Genomic DNA, 11,167 nt, shown 5'->3' on the forward strand with positions numbered 1-11,167 from the left:
ACACACTTATTTACTTATCAGCTTACAAGAAGCATTTTGCCCAAAGCGAATACTCAGCCATATCAGCTTAGTTTAGAAGCATATTTTCCTCAGTGTGTGAGAACATTTTCGGGTAGTTTTCGGATATCAGTTCTCACACATACACACACACCACCACTCAAATATAGTCTTGCACAAAGACAATAAACTTGTGTATGTAGTCTTTCTCACATAGACGTTAAACAAGTGTTGACTGAAAGGTGCTGTCTTCAGTCTAGTCTAGGAGTTCAGTTAAGCAGTGGGTAGGTCCTAAGCTGGGTGGGTTATTACCCTTGTTGTAATTAATCAAAGTATTCTAGTGAATCCTACCCGAAGTGGTAGAAGGGGTGATATAGGAGCAGTTGAAATCTCCGAACATCCATAAACATATCTTTTGTATTTGATTGTTTAACTATTGTTTTCAAACTGTTTGGATCAGCAAGAGTATCCGTCAGTTCAGTTGTCACCATGACAACTGAACTGATGAATGCAAAAACTGATCTACCCTTTTTCAGTTATTCAGTTACACATGATATACAAAATATATCAGTGTTTCTCAACGAAGGATTATTTCGAGTGTTTTCCCTTGGTTCAATACCAAACTCGATCTAATTCATCGGTGTGTACATCCTTAGAACACGAGCTTTTCCAGCTCATTGGAGAATATAGTGTTCGAAATGTCTTCCAAGACTATTTTTAACACGTTATCAGGACGAAACTCTAAAGTTCTCTATATTTTTCCAAGATTCAAAACACAAGTAAAAGGTAATAATAGACAAAAATAAGAATATTTATTTTACTATTTATTTACTTATTGTGTATATATTTAATATATAAATCATATTGTTATATAAAAAGAGTCTATGATACCTCATTATAATAACATGATATGATTATATTATTACACTGTTTATATATTTTTATTGTGTTACTGTTTATTTATTGTGTATGTATTTAATATATAATTGATCGAGCAAAACTTGCACTGTTAGATCTTTGATAAAAATATGGTTTTGTATGCTCAAAATTTATCGCAAGTGCACGATGTCAAGTAATAGTATAATGTACGTGAGTACGAGTATCGTTCCACTGAATACTGTATTTAACATTTATTATTTTCAGTTATTAAATATTTAGCAACGAAAATTTGAATGATTGTTTTATTGCTACTATAATCAACTAAACATGCAAATAAAATTATTCAAGAACTGATTAATGAAATCTAATATCTAAAATGGTTGATTAAAAATTCAATGAGAAATGAATTTGTTGGGATTATCGGTTCACATACCCCTCGTTAATTAATTAATTCGTTCGATATTTATTGTATGCCTCCGACAGGATTTTCTATTCAATTGAACACACTCTCTCGAGCTATGCCAAACTAATTCTACTCAATGAAGTAATTAAATGTCTTTAATTATTTATCAAGAGTGAATTGCATGTCGATTTATGAAATCCCCTAGTTTTCGACCCTCGGGACTATGACTATCGGCGCGTATCCAATTTCATATATCTATGTAAATTGTAGATCCACAGATTATACTACTCGTTCCTATCACAAGTTATTCTCTCGAACTCACTCGCAATATAAAAACGTTGTTAAAGTTAGCTATGCTTTAACAACACGATAAAACAGTAGTATAATCAAGAATAACGCAACAATCGAAATATAAATTAATTAGATCAAAGTTTGGGATAGGATCCCCTTAAATCCCAACAAATAATAAAGTTTAGCTACTAGAATTCATGATTAAAAATAAATAAAACAAAGTTCAAATGATAAAAACTAAATAAGAAATACTAGAGTTGACGAAAAACACGAAGAGCGATGCCCGGAAATCTTCAAATCTTCAATCAAAGCGCAGAATTCTCTCCAACTTGTGGCGGCTGCGAAATATTATGTCTGAATGATGTCAAATCATGCCTCCCACCCCTTCCATATCATCTACCTCCAGAAAATAGGGCAAGGAATCGCGCAAAATATTTTTCAAACATACAATCGCGCCCGGGCGGACATAGGTTTCCGCCCGGGCGGAAGGTCTTCGCAGATTCAGCTTTTTAATTTTCCTTTGACGCGCCCGGGCGGATATAAGTTTCCGCCCGGGCGGGTGGTCTTCGCAAATTTTCATTTTTCTTTTTTCTTTGGCGCGCCCGGGCGGATGATTCTCGCAAAAATTATTTTTTCTCATGCCTTGGATGCGCCCGGGCGGACATAAATGTGCGCCCGGGCGGAGGTCTCTCGAATTTCTCCCTTTGATCTTCAGTTTTGCACGAATCTCCTGCATTTTCGCCAACTAAACACATGACTAACAATAAAACATAATTTATTCTAAAATATGACAAAATGCATACAATTTAAACGATAAATGCAACACAATGCGACAAAACATGACATGAAAAACAAGTAGAATCCACCTATATCAACCCCCCAATACTAACCTTTTGCTCGCCCTCGAGCAAAATAGGTGACAAGACAAAATGAAACATGACATAAATTAGCTCGACAGTGAATTCATAGTCATCACTAGCCTCAGCAAAACTCAACATATTCCCTTGTCAATCATCACAAAAGCACAATTCTTCGCACTTCCCTTGGTCTAGACATCGTTTCAAATAAAGCCTGAACGTGTGTGTGTGTTGTTAGTCCTAGCATCACAAATGATAGAGGGATCCATTCTCAACCATTGTCAGAGATTTAAATCAGTCTGTTAGTGTAAATATCACTCTCCTTTATTCCTTTGCACTCAGTATCCATCAGCAACTATTTTTTTTTATGATGCTGATAGATACCTCGATTCAAGAGAATATCGTCAAGTTCAATTTACACCTTCAAACATCTTCGTTCCCCACTTTAGTTTTTAAATTTTCACCATCTTATCATGCATGCTTCTAGTTCTAACATTTGTGCAAAGAGAGTTCAATGTTTTAAATAAAACTTTATGTCTTTACCATAGTATGTGCTAAAGGTGTGCGAATACACGACAGACAGGGCATGTCTCATCACTTTCTAATCATCCTTGGCTAACAATGTACTACTCCAAACATTGTCGGCTGACACACAAACATATGCAAAACAACTAAAACTACATGCCAACGAACAATACGACCAAAGCACCAACACGACAAAGACGACACAACACCCATCCACCCCCCAATACTAAAGTCGAGCATTGTCCCCAATGCAACAGACGATAGAACAGAGACAGATAGTGCATAACAAAACAGATGCAATATGACCTAAACATGCAACAGAAATAGAAATAAACGAAAATAAATAAACTGAACGAAACGAAATGCGATAAAGAAAAGAATGGATAGAAGTGACTCCCCTCTCACTGATTGTTTCTTTCATATTGAGGATGATAGCTGCTAGCAGCCATCTCCTCCAACAACTCGTATCCCTCTTCAACAATCTTCCTCAATAGGTTTCCACATGCAGCAGCATCTATCATAGTACGATTAGGAGTAAGTAAACCATAATAAAAGGTTTGAACAACTAACCCAAGTGGCAACTCGTGATGTGGGCATCTACGCAAGAGATCTTTGAAGCGCTCCCATGCCTCATACAACGACTCCTGCTCGAATTGAGCAAAGGTGGTGATGTCTGCCCGAAGCTTCATGGTCTTAGATGGAGGAAAATATTTGATGAGAAGCGCTTTCGCCATATCCTCCCATGTGGTGATTGAACCTACATGCAAACAATTCAACCAAGCTTTAGCTTTATCACGCAAGGAGAAAGGAAACAAACGCAATCTAACAGCATCATCAGAAACTCCATTGAATTTAAACGTATCGCAAATTTCAAGAAAATCTGCGATGTGCGTGTTTGGATCATCTACTGTAGATCCTCCAAACTGGACTGTGTTCTGAATCATCTGAATTAGAGCTGGTTTGATTTCGAACTGGTTTACCCGCACCATAGGCCTCACAATGCTGGGGCGTGCTCCATCCAAAGAAGGTTGGGCATACTCCAGCATCGGTATGCGGCATGGCATCTCAACACGTCTAGCATCATGGTGTTCCTCCTCATGATCGTTCTCGTGGCTCTCCATAGTTCTTTCAGTCTCTGCTGTTGTCTTCTCCTGCGGAAAGTTCTTTCAATTTCAGGGTCAAACTGCTCAAGCTCCACGTCAAGTGACTTTGGCATGCACTGGATGAAATATCTGTGAAGAAATCGAAGGTGTCAAACAAAGTAAAATAGAGAATACTAAAGAAAATAACTAAAAATAAAATTGTGACTTAACAGTCCCCGGCAACGGCGCCAAAAACTTGATCGAGCAAAACTTGCACTGTTAAATCTTTGATAAAAATATGGTTTTGTATGCTCAAAATTTATCGCAAGTGCACGATGTCAAGTAATAGTATAATGTACGTGAGTACGAGTATCGTTCCACTGAAGACTATATTTAACAATTATTATTTTCAGTTATTAAATCTTTAGCAACGAAAATTTGAATGATTGTTTTATTGCTACTATAATCAACTAAACATGCAAATAAAATTATTCAAGAACTGATTAATGAAATCTAATATCTAAAATGGTTGATTAAAAATTCAATGAGAAATGAATTTTTTGGGATTATCGGTTCACATACCCCTCGTTAATTAATTAATTCGTTCGATATTTATTGTATGCCTCCGACAGGATTTTCTATTCAATTGAACACACTCTCTCGAGCTATGCCAAACTAATTCTACTCAATGAAGTAATTAAATGTCTTTAATTATTTATCAAGAGTGAATTGCATGTCGATTTATGAAATCCCCTAGTTTTCGACCCTCGGGACTATGACTATCGGCGCGTATCCAATTTCATATATCTATGTAAATTGTAGATCCACAGATTATACTACTCGTTCTTATCACAAGTTATTCTCTCGAACTCACTCGCAATATAAAAACGTTGTTAAAGTTAGCTATGCTTTAACAACACGATAAAACAGTAGTATAATCAAGAATAACGCAACAATCGAAATATAAATTAATTAGATCAAAGTTTGGGGTAGGATCCCCTTAAATCCCAACAAATAATAAAGTTTAGCTACTAGAATTCATGATTAAAACTAAATAAAACAAAGTTCAAATGATAAAAACTAAATAAGAAATACTAGAGTTGACGAAAAACACGAAGAGCGATGCCCGGAAATCTTCAAATCTTCAATCCAAGAGCAGAATTCTCTCCAACTTGTGGCGGCTGCGAAATATTATGTCTGAATGATGTCAAATCGTGCCTCCCACCCCTTCCATATCATCTACCTCCAGAAAATAGGGCAAGGAATCACGCAAAATATTTTTCAAAAATACAATCGCGCCCGGGCGGACATAGGTTTCCGCCCGGGCGAAAGGTCTTCGCAGATTCAGCTTTTTAATTTTCCTTTGACGCGCCCGGGCGGATATAAGTTTCCGCCCGGACGGGTGGTCTTCGCAAATTTTCATTTTTCTTTTTTCTTTGGCGCGCCCGGGCGGAAATAAGTGTCCGCCCGGGCGGATGATTCTCGCAAAAATTATTTTTTCTCATGCCTTGGATGCGCCCGGGCGGACATAAATGTGCGCCCGGGCGGAGGTCTCTCGAATTTCTCCCTTTGATCTTCAGTTTTGCACGAATCTCCTGCATTTTCGCCAACTAAACACATGACTAACAATAAAACATAATTTATTCTAAAATATGACAAAATGCATACAATTTAAACGATAAATGCAACACAATGCGACAAAACATGACATGAAAAACAAGTAGAATCCACCTATATCAATAATATCATGTTATTACATAAAATGAGTCTATTACACCTCATTATAGTAATATAATGTGATTATTTCACTGTTTATATATTTTTATTGGGTTATATAATAATTATATATATATTTGAATAATGTCTCAATATTATATAAAAGGAGTATTTGACACCTCATTATAATAATGTGATGTGATATACATAATTATTTAAACATGATTAATATTATATAAATCATATTATTACCATAAAATTATGCATATACATACATTTATTTTTTAAGATTTTGTATTTGTATACATGGTTATAAACAGTTAGTTTTTGCCCTATAAATATAATTTCACACACATTCAATCTCTCCAAACTTACTCTTCCTTCCTAAAAAAATTTCTTCATCAATTTTTCGAAGAAGAAGAAGATGATGATTCTTTGAAGGTTATTTTGTATAATTATTTTGGTTATTATACTCAATAGCCTTATATTTATCGGAGAATATCTGTCTCACGTTTTTTCTTTATTTTTAAGTGTGCTTGTACTTTATCCGTTACTTTCTATTGTCATATTGATAGATTTAGAACTTAACTAATAAAACGCATTGTTATTTTTTTTAGTACAACCATGTCGAATTTGGCAAAGTTCGAATTCATTGCATATTACGGGAAAAAATTATATGTCATGGACTATCGATGTAGAAATACATCTTGAGTCATTGGGTCTAAATGAGACCACTAAAGAAAATGTTATCTCATCATAACAAGAAAAAGCAAAAGCTATGATATTTTTGCTTCGACATCTTAATGAAGGATTAAAATGTGAATATCTCATTGAAAAAAATTGCATGGTTTTATGGAAAAGATTTGAACATATAAGGGAAGTTATACTTCCGACCGCCGGTGATGAATGGAATACGTTAAAATTCCAAGATTTTAGAAAAGTCAGTGATTATAACTCGGCAATGTATCGAATTATCTGGCAATTAAAATTTTGTGGACATGAGGTTATGGAATCGGAAATGCTTGAAAAAAATTTCCACTTTTCACGCATCAAATATAACTCTACAACAACAATATAGAGTGCGTGGATTTGCGAGATATTCTGAACTTATTGCATGTCTTCTTGTGGTGGAAAAGAACAACGAGCTACTGATGAGAAATTATCAGTCCCGATCCGTTGGATCAACAGCATTTCCAAAAGTAAATGTTGTAATTAAAAATGAATTTAAACATGGAAACCAAAATCAAATTCGTAGACAAAGTTTTGGTCGAGGTCGTGGATGTGGTCATGGTCGTGGTCGTGGTCGCATCCGTAGTTTTGAAAACAATCGAGATAAATCATGATTCATCAATGATTTTGTCAACAACATTTCCCTTGTTACACAGCAAATAGACGTAACAATACATCGTGCAATCATCAATGAAAGTAATGAACTACTTTTTTCTCCTCTAGTTTGCACAAACTTCAAATCACATAAATCAATGTGAATTAACTCTGGAGGAGTTGTATTTCTTTCAACAGATGGAAACAAGGCTTTTGTATATTTTTTCTCTACACAAATCTCACATTTGCGCTTTTTTGTTTATGTAATTGAACACAATAAATTTAAATTTACTAGCTTACATATTGGATTATAACTTACATGACCCAAACGATCATGTCATAAATCACACGACTCAACCAAGTAAATAAAATTGGTATTTTTAATACTTTCAATGTTATGAAGTACATTCATCGCATTTAGTTTGAAAAAGTTTTTTTCTAGATAGCATTTTCCTATAAACTTATCATTCTTATATAGTACAAATTTACTATAATGAAACACTAGTCTAAATCCAGCATTGACAAGTGCTTATCGAGACAAAAGATTCTTTCGAATGTCTAGAACATGTAGCACATCAATAAGAGTTAATTCCTTGTCGGATGTCACCTTGAGCACCACCTTTCTAAGTCCCACGATTTTTGACGTAGTAGAGCTACACATGAAAAGTTGTCGTCCACTAATCGGGATATAGGTAGAGAACATTTTCTTTTCGGAGCAAACATGCCTTGGGTGTCGATGAATTCTTTTGAATTTTCCACTAGATTGGATTCAAACACAACAGCGGAAAATCATGAAATATGTCATGTCATTTGACAAATGAGTTTTGTACCCATTTAAAATTGATAAAATAATTCGAACAAGCTATGTGAGGAACAAAATTATTTCTCGATTACCAATTAGGTTGAATAAAAAATTAATTGAATGAAAATTGTGTGTTGAATACAAATGAATGAAGTCCTATTTATGTAAAAAGCCTTAATATAAAGACATGCATTTTCATAAAATGATGCATCATTTAACTAAAATTAATTGTCCCAATATATCTGACCTTTCAGCCACTAAATGGCTCATCTTCAATTGAAGCGTCACAATTGCTTTATATATATATATATATATATATATATATATATATATATATATATATATATATATATATATATAATATCACAATACAATAATATATATAATCCTTTCGATTCAATATTGTCACTCGAGAAAGTTCGACCTCAATTAATTTTTCATTCACACTAATTAGTAATCGAGAAATAATTTTGTTCGTCACGTAACTCGTTCGAATTATTTTATCGATTCTAAATGGGTACAAAATTCATTTTTCTAATACTTATCGAGTGGAATAATATGTTGTTATGGTTGTATACCATTATTTCTTTGACCCTGGACGACTGTAGAAGCTCTACGTACTAGCATGTACTTTGATTCGTTTACCAACTCCATTGAGGGTCATCAGTTGGCGGGGTTGGGTGTAGTTTCGAAATACCTAGGAAAAAAAGCATTGTAGTCGGTGATTCTCCGCTCTCCTACGGGTGAAAATATCCTATGTGAATAGATGAATTAATAGTTTAAGAAGTATATGACTAGAGAAAGACATGTGCTTTAGGAAAATGTGTTTTTCTAGTTGAACATACGATATCACTATTATTACTTTAAGAAATATCACGTCGGTATTGAATTCATTTGCAACTCTCGATATACCAATGATTGTATATTCAATTGAGTTATATGAGTTGAATGTACCGTACTATATGCTAACCATAACTTAAGGTGTTTGCACACTATTAGTAATTCCTAAGAGATCATGAGACGATGCTACTTGAGTTCTTATTATGATCTTATGAGTGCAATAAGACTTAAGTTCTGAAGTTCTTGATCAAGGGGCTGATAAAAAAAATGAGGCTAATCAGCGTAAGTTCGAATAAGAATAAATGTTATTTTGAATCATATGAAGTTGTGAACTCACGGCTAGCTATATCCCTGAACCATTGAGGGTAACAAATATTGGATTATGTATTTCCGTTGAGATAGTCAAGTTGAAGAAGTTGATTTTAATGACTGTAGTTTAATGGAGATCAAACAGATTGCTGATAAAGAAGTTTACAAGTTGATTCCATGTAATAGAAGATGTGGAAGTTAGCTGTTTAAATGTGAAGAGTTGAACTACCTGTTTTAGTGAAAAAGTTTACAAAACTGACAGCTTTAAAAAATGAATCAATGGAAAATTTTGTAATTTTTAATTATATAAACGAGAATTGTATCATCAACACATCGGCGTTGTCTGATTATCTATTGAGGTTGCAATGAGTTCATAATTATTTATGTATTAAATTTAGAGTCTACTAATTAAATAATAATGTTAGCAATTTAGACTACTATATGTACATGATTATCATGAAATATTCTGGAGGAATATAAAATTGATTCATTGATTAATTAACAACTATTTTTTTGGTATAACAAAGCCACGTATCAGATTCCTCACTTTGACTCCAAGCCTCAGATGGTATCAGAGCCATGGAAATAGTCTGGATAATACTTTAGCACTTTTATTCAAATGAATATTTTCAGTATGAAAGAAACTGTTCATAACAGTTTAAATAAAGAATGTGATTTACCTGAAAATTTAGATTTATTGAATAAATGGACTATTCCTAAGATAGAATCTAAAATGATCTATAAGTTAGGAACCTTTGAAAGAATTGGTTTTAAACAAGTAGTTAAAACTACAGAATCTTCGATACCTCTTCATAATGATGAGATGGTTATTAGATTGTTAAACAATAAAGATATATTTCCTTATAGGAAAAATTATAGATTTATTCATATAAGTTTAATTCAAATTGCTTTTAGACCTTTAACTTTAGAAGGACTACCAGAAAGTTTCATAGCAGATTTAAGAGATGATAGAAATTTAAATTGGAAACAATCCCTTATGAGAATAATTCAATCTAGTCTGGCTCATGGTCCGGTATATTTTGATGTTTATCCTAATTTATCTTTGTCTTTGTCTGATATAAATATATTAGATTCTTTAACATTAAATGTTAAAACTCATGGTTATAATTATACTCCTGGTACAGAAGTTATATGTATCTGTTATCGTATTTATTATAAACCATTATTTACACTGAATCCTATGTGTAAAAGAATAGATAAAAAATTAAATGAAACTATTCTCATATAAACTAATTTTAATAGATCTAATATTACAACCCGTAGATCTATAAAATGGAAAAAAATTGAATTTCCAGAAAACTGGATAATTGAACAAGCTGTTCCTAGAAATCCTATAATAAATAGGGATTTACAACAAGTTATACAAAATAATGAAGTATCTGTTCAAATACAGTTCAATAATGAACAAAGAAAATTATTACCATCTTCTATATATGCTAGATCAAAATCTAGTCATTCTTTTATTTCACCTATAGATTATATGGTGGATGTTCATCAATCTTCTAGAGCTTCTACTTCTCATATAAGAGAAGATGTTAAGTCTTCTATACAAGATACAGTAGATGAATTAATCATTAATCAAAACAATATTGTTCATAATAGTAACTTTCAAAAAGTTAGAGAAACTAATACAGTTTCAGAAATGAATTTTAGTATTTAATGGATAGTAAATCAAAGATTGATTTTACTAAAGGATCTCTTGCTAGAGCAAAGATCAATGCAGAATTTTATTTACCCAAATGGGAATCTTTCAGATATTGGTACTTTAAAAGTTTCTCTGAAGAAGAATTTGAATTTATTGTTTCAGAGTTTTATAAATATTGTGAAAACCAGAATAAATTGATTCATTTTGTTCCTTGGTTTTTTAAAACATTTATTATAGATTATATTTCTATTCTTGAAAGAAATTATAAACTTTCTTCTGGACAGATTCAAAAATCTGTTTATCCTCCTCAACAATCTTTTATTATAGAAAAGAATAATAAAATTTTAAATTTTACTGCTTTTTCAAAATTATTTGATAATGATATGTTACAGATAACTGTTAAGCATATTAATCAGATAATTGAAAAACAAAATTATACAAATTTATATCTTACGATAATAGGAGAAGAAATGGTTT

At 32.9% G+C, this 11,167-nt stretch overlaps 1 non-coding gene across 1 annotated transcript; it reads left to right on the forward strand.

Annotated features, from left to right (window-relative positions):
* Positions 1 to 3,531: 3,531 nt before the first annotated feature.
* LOC142543990 (small nucleolar RNA R71) lies at positions 3,532 to 3,637 on the forward strand. Its single transcript, XR_012819960.1, has one exon. It is a non-coding gene; the product is annotated as a small nucleolar RNA R71 (small nucleolar RNA).
* The last annotated feature ends 7,530 nt before the right edge of the window (positions 3,638 to 11,167 follow it).

The sequence above is a fragment of the Primulina tabacum genome, chromosome 4, assembly GCF_025594145.1.
Source record: "Primulina tabacum isolate GXHZ01 chromosome 4, ASM2559414v2, whole genome shotgun sequence".
Classification (NCBI taxonomy): domain Eukaryota; kingdom Viridiplantae; phylum Streptophyta; class Magnoliopsida; order Lamiales; family Gesneriaceae; genus Primulina; species Primulina tabacum.